This window comes from Pleurodeles waltl, chromosome 10 (genome assembly GCF_031143425.1).
Source record: "Pleurodeles waltl isolate 20211129_DDA chromosome 10, aPleWal1.hap1.20221129, whole genome shotgun sequence".
Classification (NCBI taxonomy): domain Eukaryota; kingdom Metazoa; phylum Chordata; class Amphibia; order Caudata; family Salamandridae; genus Pleurodeles; species Pleurodeles waltl.
In genome coordinates this window covers 894,465,082-894,481,701 of record NC_090449.1, presented here as the reverse complement: position 1 = coordinate 894,481,701, position 16,620 = coordinate 894,465,082, and the positions used below count along the sequence as shown (strand labels likewise).

General features: G+C 43.9%; 1 long non-coding RNA gene across 2 annotated transcripts in view; it reads left to right on the top strand.

The window, feature by feature from the left end:
* LOC138260827 (uncharacterized) overlaps nucleotides 1–16,620 on the top strand; it is a 59,920-nt gene that overhangs the window by 25,873 nt on the left and 17,427 nt on the right. The window contains exons 3-4 of one of the 2 annotated variants that reach the window (XR_011199017.1): nucleotides 2,388–2,467; nucleotides 10,671–10,797. This is a non-coding gene — a long non-coding RNA (uncharacterized lncRNA). Of the gene's footprint in view, nucleotides 1–2,387; nucleotides 2,468–10,670; nucleotides 10,798–16,620 lie in introns of those variants that run through there. The other variant, XR_011199018.1, reaches the window with a different exon arrangement.

Sequence of the window (16,620 nt, the reverse complement as noted above, 5' to 3'; positions counted from 1 at the left end):
CAATGTTTTTATAGTACGATTATACCTTTCGATAAGGCCATCGGTTTGTGGATGATATAATGACGTTTTGAGTTGGTTGACCCCCAATATTTTACAGATATGAGTCATTAAAGCGGACATGAATGGAGTACCCTGATCTGTTAAAATTTTGTTAGGAAATCCGACTCTGGAAAAAAAAACAATCATGGCCTGAGCCACATTCTTGGTCGTCATACTCGTGAGAGGTATGGCTTCTGGGTATCTGATGGCGTAATCAACGAGAACCAGTATGTAAGTATGTCCTTTTGTGTATGGGAGGAGGGGACCTACTAGGTCCATGCCAACTCAGAATGTCTATTATAGGCAAAGGTTGTAAGGGTACTTTCCTCTGAGATCCGGGGTCTACTAATTGACATTTTGGGCATTGGGCACAAATTCGTCAGATGGGGGCATAAACCCCCGGCCAATAAAACCATCGCAATAAGTACTCCTCTGTTTTTTCTCTCCCATAAAGCCCCCCGGTTGATTGTGCTCAAGATAGAGAACTTGAGTTCGGTAGGGTTCTGGTACTACTAATTGTCTTTTTTCATGCTGGTCGTGTTTGGTGATTCTGTATAGGAGATTTTTACACATAAGGAAATAAGGACCCACCTCGCCAGTACTTTCCGTTTTAGCTCCTCTCCAGGCATGTTGAAGGGATGGGTCTTCCCGTTGACTGCTACGGAAAGAGGGTAAGGGGGTTGTGGTAGTACCTAGTGTCCCCCTTGCGTTTGCTTCCTCCCCTTGTGTCTAGCATAGCTGTCTCTCTTGTCTCTTTTCCCACCGTGTAGGCTTGTAACGGGATTTTCCACTCTCTATCGGCATGTCCGAAAAAGGGGCCTCTGTCCACCAGGACTCTAATTGGATTCCCGCTTTTACCTTCAGTATGAGTTAAGGAAACAATATACAGTCCATACCTATGATACACTCTTCTACCAGGCGGTCCATAATCCCCATAGGGACCTCTACCTGTTTCCCTTCCCACTCGAGAAGAACGACAGCCATTGGGTAGTCCTTCTTGTCTCCATGAATACAGAGTATGGAAACCCGTTGGTGGGGCTGGTATTCCGATAAAGCAACCAAATCGGCTCTGAGGACTGACTGGCTACACCCCGAGTCTACTAAGGCCTTAATATTTTTGCCGTTGACCTTTATCTCTTGCATACACCTAGGATTGCCCTTCCCGGTACATAAGACCCGTCCCCGGGTTACCCCAATCTCCATGGGTTCTGCCTTGTCCTCCTTGCAAGGACATGCCCGAGCTATGTGTCCCCATTCACCACAGCTATAGCATTGGGGTTGTTGCATAGGAGGCCGGTCGATTGTTCGAGGAAACCAAGTGTCTTCACTCCCCTTCCGGGACAGGGGCCGGGGAGCTGCTATTGGAGGACGGGCAGAAGAGCTTGTTAGTTTGGGAGGCCCACTCTTAAATTCAGTAGAGCGATGGTAGGCACAGGCCAGGTCAATGGCCTTGGAGGTATCGGCTTTAGGGTGTTGTCGAATCCAGCTACGTGTGAGAGGAGGAAGGGATTCCAAATACTGTTCCAAAAGGACTGCTTTTATGACGTCCTCCCTTTCTGTCCCTGTGGGTCCTAGCCATATAAGTCCTAAGGCCTTTACCCTTTAATATAAAGTCCTAGGGTCTTCGGAAGGGGCCCACTTTATCTTGCGGAATCTTAGACTATAGTATTCCGTGTCGTGTCCCACCCTTTCCAGGATACTTTTCTTGCTTTCGTTGTAGGGTGTGATTCCATCCGGGTTGGCCGCCTGATATGCAGTTTGTAGAATACCTGTCAATAAGGGAGCCACATACTGACCCCATCACTCTTCGGGCCATTGAGCGGAGGAAGCCACCCTCTAGAAGTTTGTAAAGAACGCATCAGGGTCCTCTCCCTCTTGAAACTTTTGGAGTACCGAACTCAGTACGTTGGGGTGAACCTTACTGGCGGCAATGGTGTCCGTTAAGTTTTGTAGGGCTGTCTCGTGCACCAACAGATTATTTGCCATAATGGTGGCCTGTGTTTTTAGTGCACTCTGGAGGGCCTCTCTATCCTCCTTGGCTTCCCTTTGTTAGGCCTCCCATACCATCTGTAGATGACGTTGACCTTCTGCAAGCTGTTGTATCATGTCCTCTAGTGTGGGTTTCCCTTCCATGGTGTTCGGGTTATTTGTCCTTCCGTCCTCTACCGCTACTATACCAATCCCACTTCTGACACCACTGTGGCAGTGGGATAGCGATAGGGATGAAAGAGACACTCCAGTTTGTTGATTTTTATACAAGTGGCTTTATTGGAAGTGAATAGTTGCCTTCACACAGTCTCTCTCTTTCCTTTGGTGTTGCGTATCTACTTTGGTTTCTTCTCTTCTAGGGTCTTCGGCGTAGAATGATAAGACTCTCAGCGGTGGTGGCGTCAGGTGGACCGGGAAGGAAAACAGAATTGGACAGTAGGTAAGTTGTACGTTTGGGGATTTCTGGGATGGTGTTAGTAAGGGAGGGGGTGTAGAGAGAGAGAGAGAGAGAGAGAGGGAGAGAGATGCCGTGGGAATGGTGATAGTCGAGGTAGTGGTCCAGAACTGGGGTAAAAGAAAAGGACTGAAATGAAAGATAGGAGCCTATCTCCACTTTCACCCTGGTGAGTTCCAAACTTCCTTCTTTTGGTCACAGTTAAGTGCCTCCGTGATTGTTAATAGTGCCCCCCCCCTTTTATTGGTGTTCACCCCCCTTTTCAATGATCCCTTCCCAACATCCCTCCGCTCCATCTCTCCACCCTCCTCCCTTCCCACTAGAGCGTTCAACTTTTGTTTGAGGCAGGACCGTACCTGCTGCAGCTACACCCCTCCAGGGACGTGGCGGAATTGTGGCTCCTCGGAGTCTCCTGCTCCGTCCTGGTTCGTGTCTTGGGTTCCCCAAGAGCTTGGATCGGTGTTCTCTTCCTCGTTTGCCGGCAGGGCGCTTTCTGCGTCGTCGTCCTCCGTGCTCACATTCCTCTTCCTCTCTCCGGCATCTGTTCCCTCCTCTGCAACAACAGTGCGCGCCGCGCGCCGTCCTTCTACTATTTTCATACTTTTAGAAACCCGGATATCCCGGTTTCTATCAGGCGCAAGTCCATAGTCCATGGGACCCCCGGGGCACTCCGTATACTTGCAATTCTCCGTATATGTAGCGGGATGTCCGGCGCCCGGCTACAGTGTAATAGTGTAAAATGGAGTAGCGGATGGTGGAGTGGCATCTAATGGAGTGGTGTAGACTTGTGTGGTGCACAGTGGCATGGGGTAGAGTGTAATAGCATACAGTGGAGTCCTGTACCTTGTAATGGAGGTCAAATCGAATAGAGCAGAATTAAGTGGCGTAAAGTGGAGTGTTGTACAGTGGAGTGGCATACAGTGGAACACAGTAGAGTGGAGTAGCATACAGTAGAATGGCATAGAGTGGAATAGCATGTTGGAGTAGCATCCAGTGGAGTGGCATAGAGTGAAGTGAGGTGGACTGGAGTGGCGTACACATGGGCGTCTGCAGGAGGGACCAAGGAGGGGTGATTGCCCCCTCCCCGGATTTAGGTACAGCCTGGTGTGCAGACTCACAGTGCAGCATAACACTACGGCCGATGTCTCTTACCGTTCTTTGCCACAACCTACCCCTAAACCCTAAAATTACCTGCCCACCCTTTACCACTACCCACCTCAAACCCTAAAGTTACCCTTAGCACTCTTTACTACTACCCACCTTTAAACCCTAAAACTACCCTTACCACCCTTAAACCCTAACATTACCCTGTCCACCACTTTCCACTACCCACCCCAAACCCTAAAATTAGAAAGGCAAAGCAACATAAAGGCTATGAAATCCTGGCGTAAGCCTCAAAATGTAACAATAAGTATTGATGCCTCTAAGTTGTTTGTCAAAAATGATAAAACCAGTTTATATTGTATTGCAGTATAGTGCACCATATTTCTTTAACTAAAGGGAGTAGTCAAAATGAATTACTGAAGTATTCTGGAATTTGAAACTGACCCAAAAAACTTTTAGCAATATTTATAGAACAACTTACAACATTCAGACACAAAAAGTCTAAATTAAATACTTCATGTAAATAAAGTTTTATTTAAATAAATATAGAAAAGGGTAATTTGCATAAAAAATATTAGGATAAACACAGCGTTATGCAGCTTTTCCTTTTAAATGTCTGTCCTTTCTGCAGCTAGTGTGCGTGTTTAGTAAGCAAAGTGTGTTTAAGTGCAAAGGCCCTCATTATAAATCTGGTAGTCCATGCACCGCCAGACTCACGGTGGCAGGCGGACAGCTGCAGTGGTCCGCCCGCCTTATTATGACCGTGGCAAAAACGCCATGGTGAAAACGCTGCCAGCGCTGCTCTTTGGATTATGAGTCCCATTTTACACCGCAAGGGAAAGGCTGGCGGAATGGGTGACCCGGGGCCCCTATGCACAGCCCCGTCATTTCACTGCCTGAATTACGGCCAGTGAAATGCATGAAGGGCGCACTGCCACATTAGCCGGCGTCATTGTAAAGGCCCTGTTTCCTACTGGGCCGGTGGGCGGAAACACTGTTTCTGCCTGCCGGCCCAGTGGGAACATCATTATAGGGTCGTCGGGGGCTTTGCTGCGCTGGCTGTCTTCCGTCAACCGTCAGTGCGGTTGACAGCAGGGTATCCCGCCGTCTTCATAATGAGGGCCAAAGTGTGTTTAAGACTGCAGTACCACCTTCGGTCTACAGGGGCAGAGCTGAGCAAAAATATAAACACACCTTATGAAACACAGGTGCCCACAAGGCAATTAAAAAAAAAATTGTAAAAATCTACACAGATGTTCCTAAAGCCATTTTTTAAAAATCATTTAGAAGACATTGACTTGTGGGGACCTGAGTTCAGGTCCCCACAGTGCAATTAAGTCCCCACAGCATGAGTGTGGTATCACACCCTAGTCCCCACAAGGATAGTAAACAAACAAACACACACACACATACATGCTCTCTCCCTCTCTTTCTCCCACCAGTAGGTGGTTATAGTTAGGACCATAGAAAAATAGTTTTTTGACTTGCCTATATCTTTGTCACCGTTCAACAAATCTTCACAACATTTTCCAAAAAATGTGTCCGAGTGATTCTTGGTGCGCATGTAAAGTTTTGGGGTGATCCGTCAAGCAGGGGCCGAGAAAAAAGGGGCTAAAAAACATTGTGTTTCCCATGTTAATTCCCATAGAAGCTGTCAACATGTCTACAGCTCGAACCACTGGACAATATTACAATAAATTTGCCAGAAAACTAGCTGTCAGTACGCAGAGGGTGCTTTTTGTTAATTGGTTTTAATCCGTTCAGTAGTTTTTGAGAGATTTAGGGAAATTCAAATTTGTATATCTCTGGCCAAGAAGTATTCCCGAACAATAACGAGCTCGTGCACGGAAATGCACAACTCTGATTGGCGTCCAACACTTCAAACCAGGAAGTGTTGGCAGCCATCTTGAAAAAGTAAAAAAAAAATGCAAAAGGGGCAACGGTCGAGATACCCTGACCCCTTAGCACTGATGAGCCAGAGCAAAAAAACATTTTTTTAATACATTTTTTGCAGCAAGTTAGTGAGATTTGTGAATTCAAGGCAGCATTTTCTTTAAAAAAAAACAAGCACGGGCTCCAGCGCCTGTTTCTTTTTATAAGCCAATGGGTGGGCCGTGTCATGGGGGCATTAAAACTTTTGTGTGGGGGTCCCCACCGCTCCAGGAACCACCACCATCCCAGACCTTTCATTTTTTTTATGCCCCCCCACTACCCTATGGACCACCATCTCCCCAGGGCTTCTATTTTTATATATGTGGGGGCCCTGGGAACCACCACCCCCTGGGGCTTCTATTATATCATGCATTGGGGGCCCACAGCCCCCCACTGCCCTGGGGACCACCACCTCCCCAGGGCTTATAATTAAATATATGTGGGGGGCCGATGCCCCACTGCACCCAGGGAACCACCCCGCCCCGGGCAAAGTAAAAAAAAAAAAGGAGGCTATGCCTACGCTGAAGGGGGTCAAACAAAATAAAATAAAAAAGGGCTCCTTCGTGGTCCCACATAGCCCATAAAGGGCTTTTTAATAAAAAATCAAATAAATGAAAATATAAATAAATAAAAAAGTAGGGACAGCGGAACTGTGCATGGTAAAGGCGCAAGTAATAGTTACCTTAGGGCACGAGTTTTAGTTACTTGAAAGAACTGTAACTATAACTGCTGAATTTCTATGGTTTTGAACGAGTAAATTCAGAACCTCACTATAACATCCCTGTAATCTTTGGGTTTTTCAGTGAGTATATAGTCGCCAGTAGGTAGGTATAGTTAGGACGTGGTTTCCATAGGAAAAGCATTGTTTGTTTTGCTAATAACTTTGGCGCCGTGTGATGAATCGTCACAACATTTTCAAAACTAGTTTGCCACTCACTTCAGCTGCTGTCTGGAAAGTTTCGGGATGGTTTGTCAAGCGAGGGGGTCTGAAAACACGTTTTCCCCAATGCAAATTCCCATAGGGAATTTAGACATGAATACAGCCTGAACCGCTGGACAGAATTACACCAACTTTGACAGAAAGCTAGACCTTGGTCCAGAAAGATCAATTTTTGTAATTTGGTCTAAATCTGTTCAGTTGTTTTGGAGTTATTAAAGAAAAAAAGATTTTTGTATATCTAGTGATGCAGATGTACTGCGATGGATCCGCAAATCTACGCATCAACAGTAATACCATGATCGACTGGCTGCAACCTGACAGGAAGGTTGAAGCAGTCATTTTGTATATAGGGACTTGGTCCTGCTGTAAAAAATAAAACTGAAAAGTAATAGAAGGGGTCAGGGTAGAGGTACCCTCAACTCATGCGACTCATGAAGGGGTCTGTGCGGGACCCCTCATGAGCAAGAAAATTGTTTTTGGGGGGCTTCGAGGATCCACAAATCTACTGCACCACTCAGCACAGCCCCCTTGTGAATCCATGACGGATTCAAGAATCCAGACCCCAAATTCTACAAACATACACCCACTCACACATGCATACAGCCACTCACAGTTCCATAAAGCCACTCACATACACATACAGTCACTGTTAATCCGTTCGGATACCCAGACAATCACTCACACACACTCACAGACCCACACAGGCTCTCACACACCCACACAGCGACATACACAACCTTACTGGCACTTACACACCCACTCACAGACCCACAAAGGCACTTATACACCCACGCAGCAAAACCACTGACACACCCAGTAACACACCTGCACACACACTCACACATGTATACAGACACCCACTTACAGACCCACACTACCATTGAGACACCCTCTCACACACCCACTCACAGAACACTTACACACCCACACAACCACTTACACACCTATACAGACACTTATGCACCCTCTCACAGATCCAGAAAACCACTCACACACCTATACAGGCACAAGACAGCTACTCGCACACCCAATTACTTACACAGCTACTCATGCACCCACACACAGGTAGTTATATAGTTATATAAATTGCAATAAGATATGTTTGAATTTATTGTGGTGTTTTGTGGTGAATGTGTGCTTATGGTTGGGAACAGATCCGTGGGTCCAACTGCAACATTGCCAGCAGACCACTTATTTGGCCGGGGATCCACGGCACAGCCACAGATCTGAGTGAGAAATTAGAAAAAAACAATTGAAAACAAAAACAACCGGTGTTTGGGAAAAGGGCCGGATCTGAAAAGAGTCTCTGTGTTTATGGTGTGTAGACAATAATTACATATAGAACAAGATGCAGTCTTTTAAGTTGTTGAGGAACACCTTGTTGCCTCCATCTCTGAAACAGACTTGATCTTTTCAATAGATTCCGTGCATAGCAAAGCGTACGTTTTTATGGTATATAGAGCCATGTTTTAGTCTCGGAGAATAGCAGAAAGAGCTTTATTGACATGTTTCCAGGATTTCTTTATCTGCGGACAAAATTGGGTTGACCGCTGCCACTTCTGTCTTTGGTAAATTTTGGAGAACACCAAGGCAGTATGAAGGAAAAGTAATATTTATTTAGCAAGGGTATCCTTCAATATAATTTCCAGTCCCACCTCAATAATTGGCCTAGGTCATTGCCACCACAGTGCACAATCATGAGGTCTGGATGTTGGCAATCCGCAGTGCTTTCAACCAAGGACAGCAACTGATGCCACTTTAACCCTCTCTGGCCAACCCCAGTAATGGCCCGATTAGGTAAACCTAGGTCCCTGTCAATGACACTCTTTTTAACATTCTCTATAGCCCAAAACACAAAACTATGGCCCACAATCCAGACTCTGATAATTTTAGCACGCAGGAAAAGGCTGCAGCAGAATGAGTCCATTTTGAAAATGAAAGGCAATTAAAATGGAGGACAGCAATTAAAATATAAAAGAACATATTTGATTAGATGGTGGAGATCTGCAGGAAACTAAAATTAGGTAATGACTTTAAGAAAACAAGCATTGGAAAAGCCAAAAGGTCTTGCCTATATGGCAATCCAAGAGCTATTGGTATTGGCAACGTCAATGTATTTTAGCCATGTGTTATGGAGTGGAGTGGATGTATGTGGTGTGGAGTGGAATTATGTGGGTTGGATTGGAATTGTTTATGGAATTGTGTGGTGTTGAGGTGAGTTATGTGTATTGGAATATGTGGCATGGTGTGCAGTGGAATTATATGGATAATAATTATGTGATATTGAGTGTAATGGAATTATCTGAAATGAGACTGTGTGACATGGAGTGTAATTACGTGTAGTGGTATTGTTTATTGTGGAATGCGTGGAGTAGAATTATGTGGTGTGGTGTTGAATTTTGTGGCATGATGTGGAATTATTTGTTGTGGATTGGATATATGTGGTGTGTAGTGGAACTGTGTTGTGGAGTGGAATTATGTGGTTTGATGTGGAATTATGTGGTGTGGACTGGAACTGTGTGTAGTTGGATTGTGTGGCGTTCATTGAAATTATGTTGAATGGAATTATGTGACATGTTGTGGAGTGTATTTATGTAGTTTATGTGGCAATGAGTGAATTTATGTGGGGTGTATTTGTGGTACTGAGTAGAGTGTAATTATGTGGAGTTTAATTATGTGGTGTTGAGTGGCATTATGTGGAGTGTAAATATGTTGCGAGGTATGGAATTGTGTGGCGCTGAATTGTGTGGCGTGGACTTTTTTGGCGTTATGTGGCATGGTGTGGAGTGAAATTATGTGGCAAAGCCAAAATGTCTCAGCAATTCGGGAGCTCTAAATGATGTCAATGTTAATGTGTTTGTGTACGCCGCTATAATTAGGAGGGGTTCACAAAATAACACAGTCAAGTCACAGAAATATCAGTGGCACACTTCCTTTCTGTTTCACATCAATTCTGAGTAGGAATACGATCCAGAGTCAATAATGCACATGCATTGCACTGAATATAGTGCAGGTTTTACTAAACTGCTGCCAGGTTTGTTAATAACCACTGGAGAGCTGTTGACGAACAGTGGGCTAATGAAGCAGCATTTAAGTATGAAATAATTATCCCTGTTTTATTTTGTAGTTTATTTTAGATAGAAATTTTCAGACAAAACAAAATTAAAGAGGTACATACAGACACGACGTGCTGAGGTGAAAATTAAATGATGCCATAGTGAACTACTGGACATATTGTTGTTGTGACAAAAAAAAACGTGGTTACAGAATGAATACTGAACTATTGAGAGGAAAATAAAGCTACGTTGAAAATATTCCAGTTAAACACTCCAAGTAGAAAAATTTAAAGGCAATATAAACTTGGTCCTGGAAGCTGCTCTCCGTAGCTGTCATCTAGGGAACACCGCACTTTGGCTGTGTGGCCAGTTACTGGACTCAGAATACCAGCTCTTAAACAGTGGTCAGAGTGCATTAACAAACGTATGGGAACTGTGATGCTGCATGCAATGGGGGTCAGCGAGTATGGGGCTTAAGGTGTGGCTAAAAAAACAAAATATTCTGTAAGTTTTTTGGGTGTTTCACTGTCAGGTGGCTACATATAAAATACTGTGCAGCTTAAATGAAAAATACATTGTAAAAAGTTGTTAATGTGGGAAATGCACTGTAATACGTTATAAAACTTCTATTAGTTAATGCCTCTTAGACACCTGTGTGTAACCAGAGAGCCACATAATTAAATATTGGTTGGTGAAGTGGAGAACAGTGACTTGTGTATTTTTAGTGCTACGAGGTCACAGCCTGTCACAGAAAGCACTGTGAACATATAAGTAAGTATTTTAAACTTCCATTACACACAGAATAGGATAGACTGCACCCAAATGTGCATAAATGTTTAAGGTTAAATGCTGCTTCCAAAACATAGATTTTAGTAATACACAGACTGTACTTCATGCAATTTGTTTACATAACCGTCCTTTCAACCCCTGGGAGGTGTAAGAGCTATACAAGTACAACTATTAAAAGCACGCATTCACAGCTCAGTTGTTAACTCTTTGCACTACCACTCAAAAAGAACGAATTTTTGCCATCACAAAGCTTCAAGTGATTCAATCAGCTAAAGCCAGTACTGGCTCCCAAGCACCTCTGTTATGTTTGCAGATTACCCCTTATATTTGCAGATTAACTCATTGCGCACATTTGCATTTCTTTCAGGTAAGCAGGTCCCCTGGCAGGAAGGCTTGTTTAGCTGAATACCCGGCTTTGGTTTCACAGCACAGGACGCTCCCTGGATGGCACTTTAGCTGAAGCACTGAAACGACAGGAATGAACCGTTGTATGACGTTTTTTCAAATAAAAGGATGGTTTTTCATAAATCCAAAACGTCCAAATGAATAAATAAATATTAAGAAACATCATCTGGCATTTGTCACAGATTAGTTGACCAAGAAAGTAGAGGTTAGCTGGTTTCTTGTTCTGGGTCATAAATGATTTAGCATTATACATCACAGCCGTGGTTCTTGGGCAAACAGCCTGCCTCTCCCTGATCCTCCAGCACAGATAGCTTATCGGCAACATCTCATCAACACAGCTGCCGTCTTCTGCTTTGCGTATCCTCTTAAAAACAAGTTGGCACCTAATTGACTCATATTTCAATGTACCCAAAACACTACAAGTGCCACCTTTTCTTATTCACAGAAAAGTTGCTGTACTTGTCGCAACAGTGCAAGCTTTGTTTGCAAGCACAGAATAGGTATAAGACCGACAGCTATGGAAGCTTCTTTGCCACATGCACGTGTGTGGCATGTACATTATAGTTAGAAGCAATACTTAAATGAACCGATTTGTTTAAAAAAATCTGTATTCAGATGCAGGCCAACAAAACACATCAGTGTCTCTCACTGATACTATTTTGGTCCAAGCGATCAATCTTTGTAGTACCCAGTGACGCTACCCTTAATGCACTCTTAGATTAGAGTCACAGACTTTGGGAAAACGGAACTGCAAAGCTACATAATCAAATGGTGCATGCCATTTCAGGAAAAAGTTAAGACTCAAGTCTACACCATAAATAAAACATATTAAATTGTAACTGCATTACTGAACGTTTCGGCCTGCTGATAAGGAAGAAGGTGCACTAACACTTGAAATAATGAGCTCCCTGACCCCTACTGTGCCATAACTAGAGGACATAGCTGCCTTACTGTGGCCTACAGAGAGAGACTAGCTGTGGTTTAAAAAGAAAGTGAAAATGTCCACCATCACCACACCCCCAGGGAGGGAAAACATCCCTTGCCTTTCTCCGCACAGGCCAGCTCCCTAACAAGCGGCTGCTCACGGGTCGACCACGGCATGGTGCGTTCCTCCTCCCAATCTCAGAATGTCCCAGTTAGTGGTGACTTAATAAAGTGGTCCAACTAACATTGTCCACCCCAAACAAAAACAGTTACGTAACTGTTCCCTGGTACGTACATTAACGCACCGGGAGCTTACTGTAGGTCAATCTGTTCCTTGATAAACGTGGCCTCGATTTGCTAAAGAGTTTTTTCCGAAGACCGAAAAACAGAAGAGAAAATTATGAGTGAGCAGAAAACGATAAAGTCAGGCAAGCAATAAAAAGGCTCTTTTACTGGGCATTTGGCTTACTGTGAGTAGTCTGACAGAGAGGGTTAACGGAGATAACTCGCAGACCAAATTTAGTTTAAGGGGTGGAAGCCTAATTCTATCATAAATAATAACTTAAGGGCTGGGGGAGGGGCATTTCCTACTCTTCACTACTACATTTGAAAGACATGATTTTGTTCACATGTTAGTCACACCCATCGTACAATCCTGCAGTACAGAAAAAATGAGCGGCCCATGTTAGATTAGGATGTCAGTCTGTTTGAAAATGTCCTAATTTTTTGAGAGAGGAATACAAAACCATAGCTTCTTCATTCATCATTTTGTGTAGGGCCTCTCTCTCTTTGTGAGTGTTTTCCAGTAATAGTAGCAAACAGTGACCGGGTATTATATTTAATCAAGCCCTAAAATCTTGCAAGCAATAAACTAAATTCCTTCAGGTATGACCTTGCTTAATGTCCTCTGGCAGGTGCACAAGAGCTATTTGTTAAATGTACTAAACAATGTAGTTTAACTACTTGTGGTTTACAATCTACAAAAGTTCAAAATCTATGATATTTTGCCCAAATATTCCAGGAATATATTTATATTTTTTGCTTTGAATATGAGTAAATAAGGCGAGTGCCGCAATAGGAAAAAAAAGCAGCTTTGGGAGGGAGGTGGTAGTGTGGGACAGCACAGGGGAAGATCTTTGACCTCAGTCTTGGAATGCACAGCAAATGTGAGGAGAACACAACACGATTTACTGGCCTGTTTACAGAGGAGCTCGAAGGGATTGAAAACAGGACCTATTGTGTCAATTGCTTTTCAAGAAAGAAGAAAGTAGTTCCTGAAACACATGCTAAAATGGTGACCAGTGTATTAGTCTAGTACTTGGTTCCTGCCCTGGGGGAGGGTTAAACACAGCAAAAGGCATGACAAATGCATGCGATGGACAAATGGTGAGAAAGAATAGGTGAGCCATGGTGGAGCCAGCAAATGGGAGGCACAAAGTATATACAACTTGTCCAGCCAAGACCTTAAAAGTAATTAACTCTGTGATTGGCTTTGGAAAAATATGAAAAAGTATTTTGTGTGGGATATGCTTGGAATTGCAAACAGTCACCCACACCTGCTGCAGTTAATGTGAAGCTTTATACTGTTGGAAGAAGGTCTTGTGAACTTTTGACCTACTGGTAGGCAAAGACTATTAGAAACATGGTTACTATGGAAACACAGCTAAAAGAGTGTGGGAGAAGGGAATAAGAGAGACCACACTGTGACAGTGAAAAGCAGACTGGTGTACACAAATTGCTCAGTAAGGAGCGTATATCGTGTAATTAACAATATTTACAAATAAAATAAATTATAAATGAAAAGCATTGACAGCAGACTATTGACTGCTTTTTGTTGTGTGAATTAATGGATCCAAAAAACGTACCAAATTGGGATTATTTACAGGAAACATGGACAGGGTTAAAAATAGTGATCATTTGGAAGTCGTATAACTAAGATAAAAGATGAAAGGACGTCTGTGATTTGTTAAGTACAGGTGTATGAGTGAGAGCGCAGTGGGAAGGGTAGTCATTATTGGTACTTTTTTACTGAGAGCAGAGGAGCATTGACATATTTCTGACTTGAGATTTGCTGTGGAAAACAGATGTTACCAGATATTAAAATAAAGGTTGAACAAGAGCAAAGAGATTTTACAGGTATGTTAATTAGGTTGTACTAAAATAAAGTATATTTTTAAAAACTTATAAGTGTCTGTAAGCTAAAAGAAAATGTGTAGCTAACATATACTACAGCAATGGTTCCCAACCTGTGGTCCAGGGAACCCTGGGGGTCCACGAAGCCTCCTCAGGGGATCCGTGACTGCTTAGAAAAAATATTAACAGTTTAATAAAGTGTACATAAATAAAGTGGCTAAATGTACAACTGAAATTTTTAAAATATACTGTAAATGTCAAGGAATTTGAAATTGGAGGCTAAAAATTAAATTAGTATCCCCAGATTGATTCATGGGAGAAGTGCAGGTTCATCAAACAAAATATAGTATGGGCAATGTGTGGCTTCAGTTAAAATTTAGAAAAGCTCCAACCTTATCATTAGAATTATTATTTTTGTTTTTATTTGTTAGCAAATTAAATAAAATGTGTTATCATTTGTTTGATCTCACGAAGTCAAGTTGCCTTGTTCGTTGGGATTATGATGTGCGTTGTCTTGCATTCAGCGTCGCAGTATAATTTGCTGTCTTTGCTGTTTATATATATAGTGTTTGTTATTTAGTGTCCTGTTAGCCCACTTTGCCTCCAGACTCGGTTTGTGGTGGTTTGTGTTAAGAAGGGTTATAAAATGTAAGCAAAACCTTTTGGGAGGGAATGTGGCTTAATAGCCAGAGCTGCCGACTTATGAGCCGGGGGACCAAGTTAGAGTCTCGGCGTGGCTCACTATCCTGTGATTCTGGCCTTCCTGTGATGCCTACCAAAAATGAATGTGTCTTTGTGTAATGTAACCGATGCTCACGTAAAGCTCTCAAATACCTTCAGTCGAGTTTGTGCTATATAACACTGCCCAAAAAATTGTATATAAGAAGGTGCCTTAGCGGTTTGAAAGGGTTTTTGGAACACAGTGGTGGTTGTGACGGTCACCAATGTGTTGTCACATCTGTTCCTGAGGGAGGTTCTCTTTGAGAGTGAAACTTACTAACCATTCAAGAGGGGTGGATACAGATGCAGTCCAGTTATCCAGGCAGTTATTGTTTTTTTTTTTTTTTTTTATGTCGGACATACGTCGTTAGCAAGATGCCACAGTTTTCTTCCAGGCCAGAGTTAGATGCTTTACATAGCTCCTACCTTGTTATTTATTGAACGCACAATCCATATGCTCTTGGAAAGGATACTTCTCTTTCACATCCATACTGTTCTGGCGTGGGTGGGCTGTTTGCGCATGGTATATTCTTGTGTTTGGCAGCACAGCACTAACACGAGAATGTGTTTGATGCTTTATTTCAGCTCAGGATCAAGAGCGCCGCAATCACAGTATAAATAGGGACAGCACATAGAAACTTCCTGTCCTCTCTCCTCAACATCATCCTCCCTTCTCCCAACGTTCCTCAAGACACTCTTGTTCCTAATTGTTCTAAGGCTCATGAATGCAAAATTCAACAGCTCGCGAATACAAACATTCTACAGCTCGTGAATACAAACATTCTACAGCTTGTGAGATTTTACCTTAGACATAATACCATACTCCCCCTTAAACAATAACAAAACATAAACAATACAGATATAAAATATAAAAAACTCCTAAATACAAAAAAAATTGAAACTTCATGTACAACTAATTAGAATGGTATGGGATACAAAGGTTGATAGGATACCAAAGTTGAGGGTGGTAGAGGGATACATTGGTTAATGGTATGGAATAGTATACCTTCTATATCTGCTAGACACCCCTTGAAATGATCATGCATGACCCCCGAACTGATTTAAGGCCAGGTTTCACTCTACACGCTGCGCAGCTCCTCCTGTCTGCCTCAGTACCCCGACCCCGCCCTCACTGCTGCTGCGAGTTCGAGGCCCTCCACCATCCGCAGGCACCCTCCTGCGCCTCATCCCTGGTGTCTAGTGGTTGCCATAAGTATTGTGTGTGTGTCCTGTAATTTGTCTTTGTGCTATTTGTGCCGTTTCTCCTATTTTTGTGCCTTTTCTGTTCTCAGACTCTGTTTTTGTGCCTTTCTGTTCTCTGACTCTGTTTTTGTGCCTCTCCTCGTCTTCTGCCTAATTTGCCATTTTTCCCTGCTCTCTTCGTTCCCGCCTCTGCGTCCCCTGCGTCCCCGCCCCCTCACACCCCCATTTGCCCACCGCTCCCCGCCTCCCAGCTGCTCCTCCCTCCCATCTGCGCCCATCCACGCCTACCGTGCCTAGCATCAGGCCCCCTGTCCCACGTGCCCCCCACGCCGCCAGACGCTGTTACACTGCTAAAAGCACTCCACGCGCTCAACCCTGGCCACCCCACCGCCTGCGTCCAGACCTCCCCAAGACACACCCATGGACCCTTCTCCTGCCGGATGTGCAACTTCACCTGCACCCAAGCCACCAAGCACCACAACAACTCCACCCATAACAACCACCTCAGCTGCATCCTCCTCAACACCCGCTCCGTCCAAAAGCACGCCGTCAAACTCTGGACCTGCTCACCTCAACCTCCCCAGACATCGCCTTCCTCACCGAAACCTGGATGAACCCCTCCTCGGAACCCGACATTGCCATAGCCATCCCTGAAGGCTACAAAATTGCCCGAAGAGACCGCACCAACAAACCGGGAGGAGGAATCGCCATAGTCCACAGGAGCACCATCAGGATCTCAACCAACACCCATGACACAATTGATGCCGCCGAACACTTGCACTTCCAGATTTACGCCAAAGCCAACACCACCCTGAGAGGAACCCGTGTCTACAGACCCCCAGGCCCCCGTCCACACGACGCCATCGCCTCCACGGACTACATGCTCCTCGACCACTTGAATTTTCACCTGGAGAACACCGATGACAGCAACT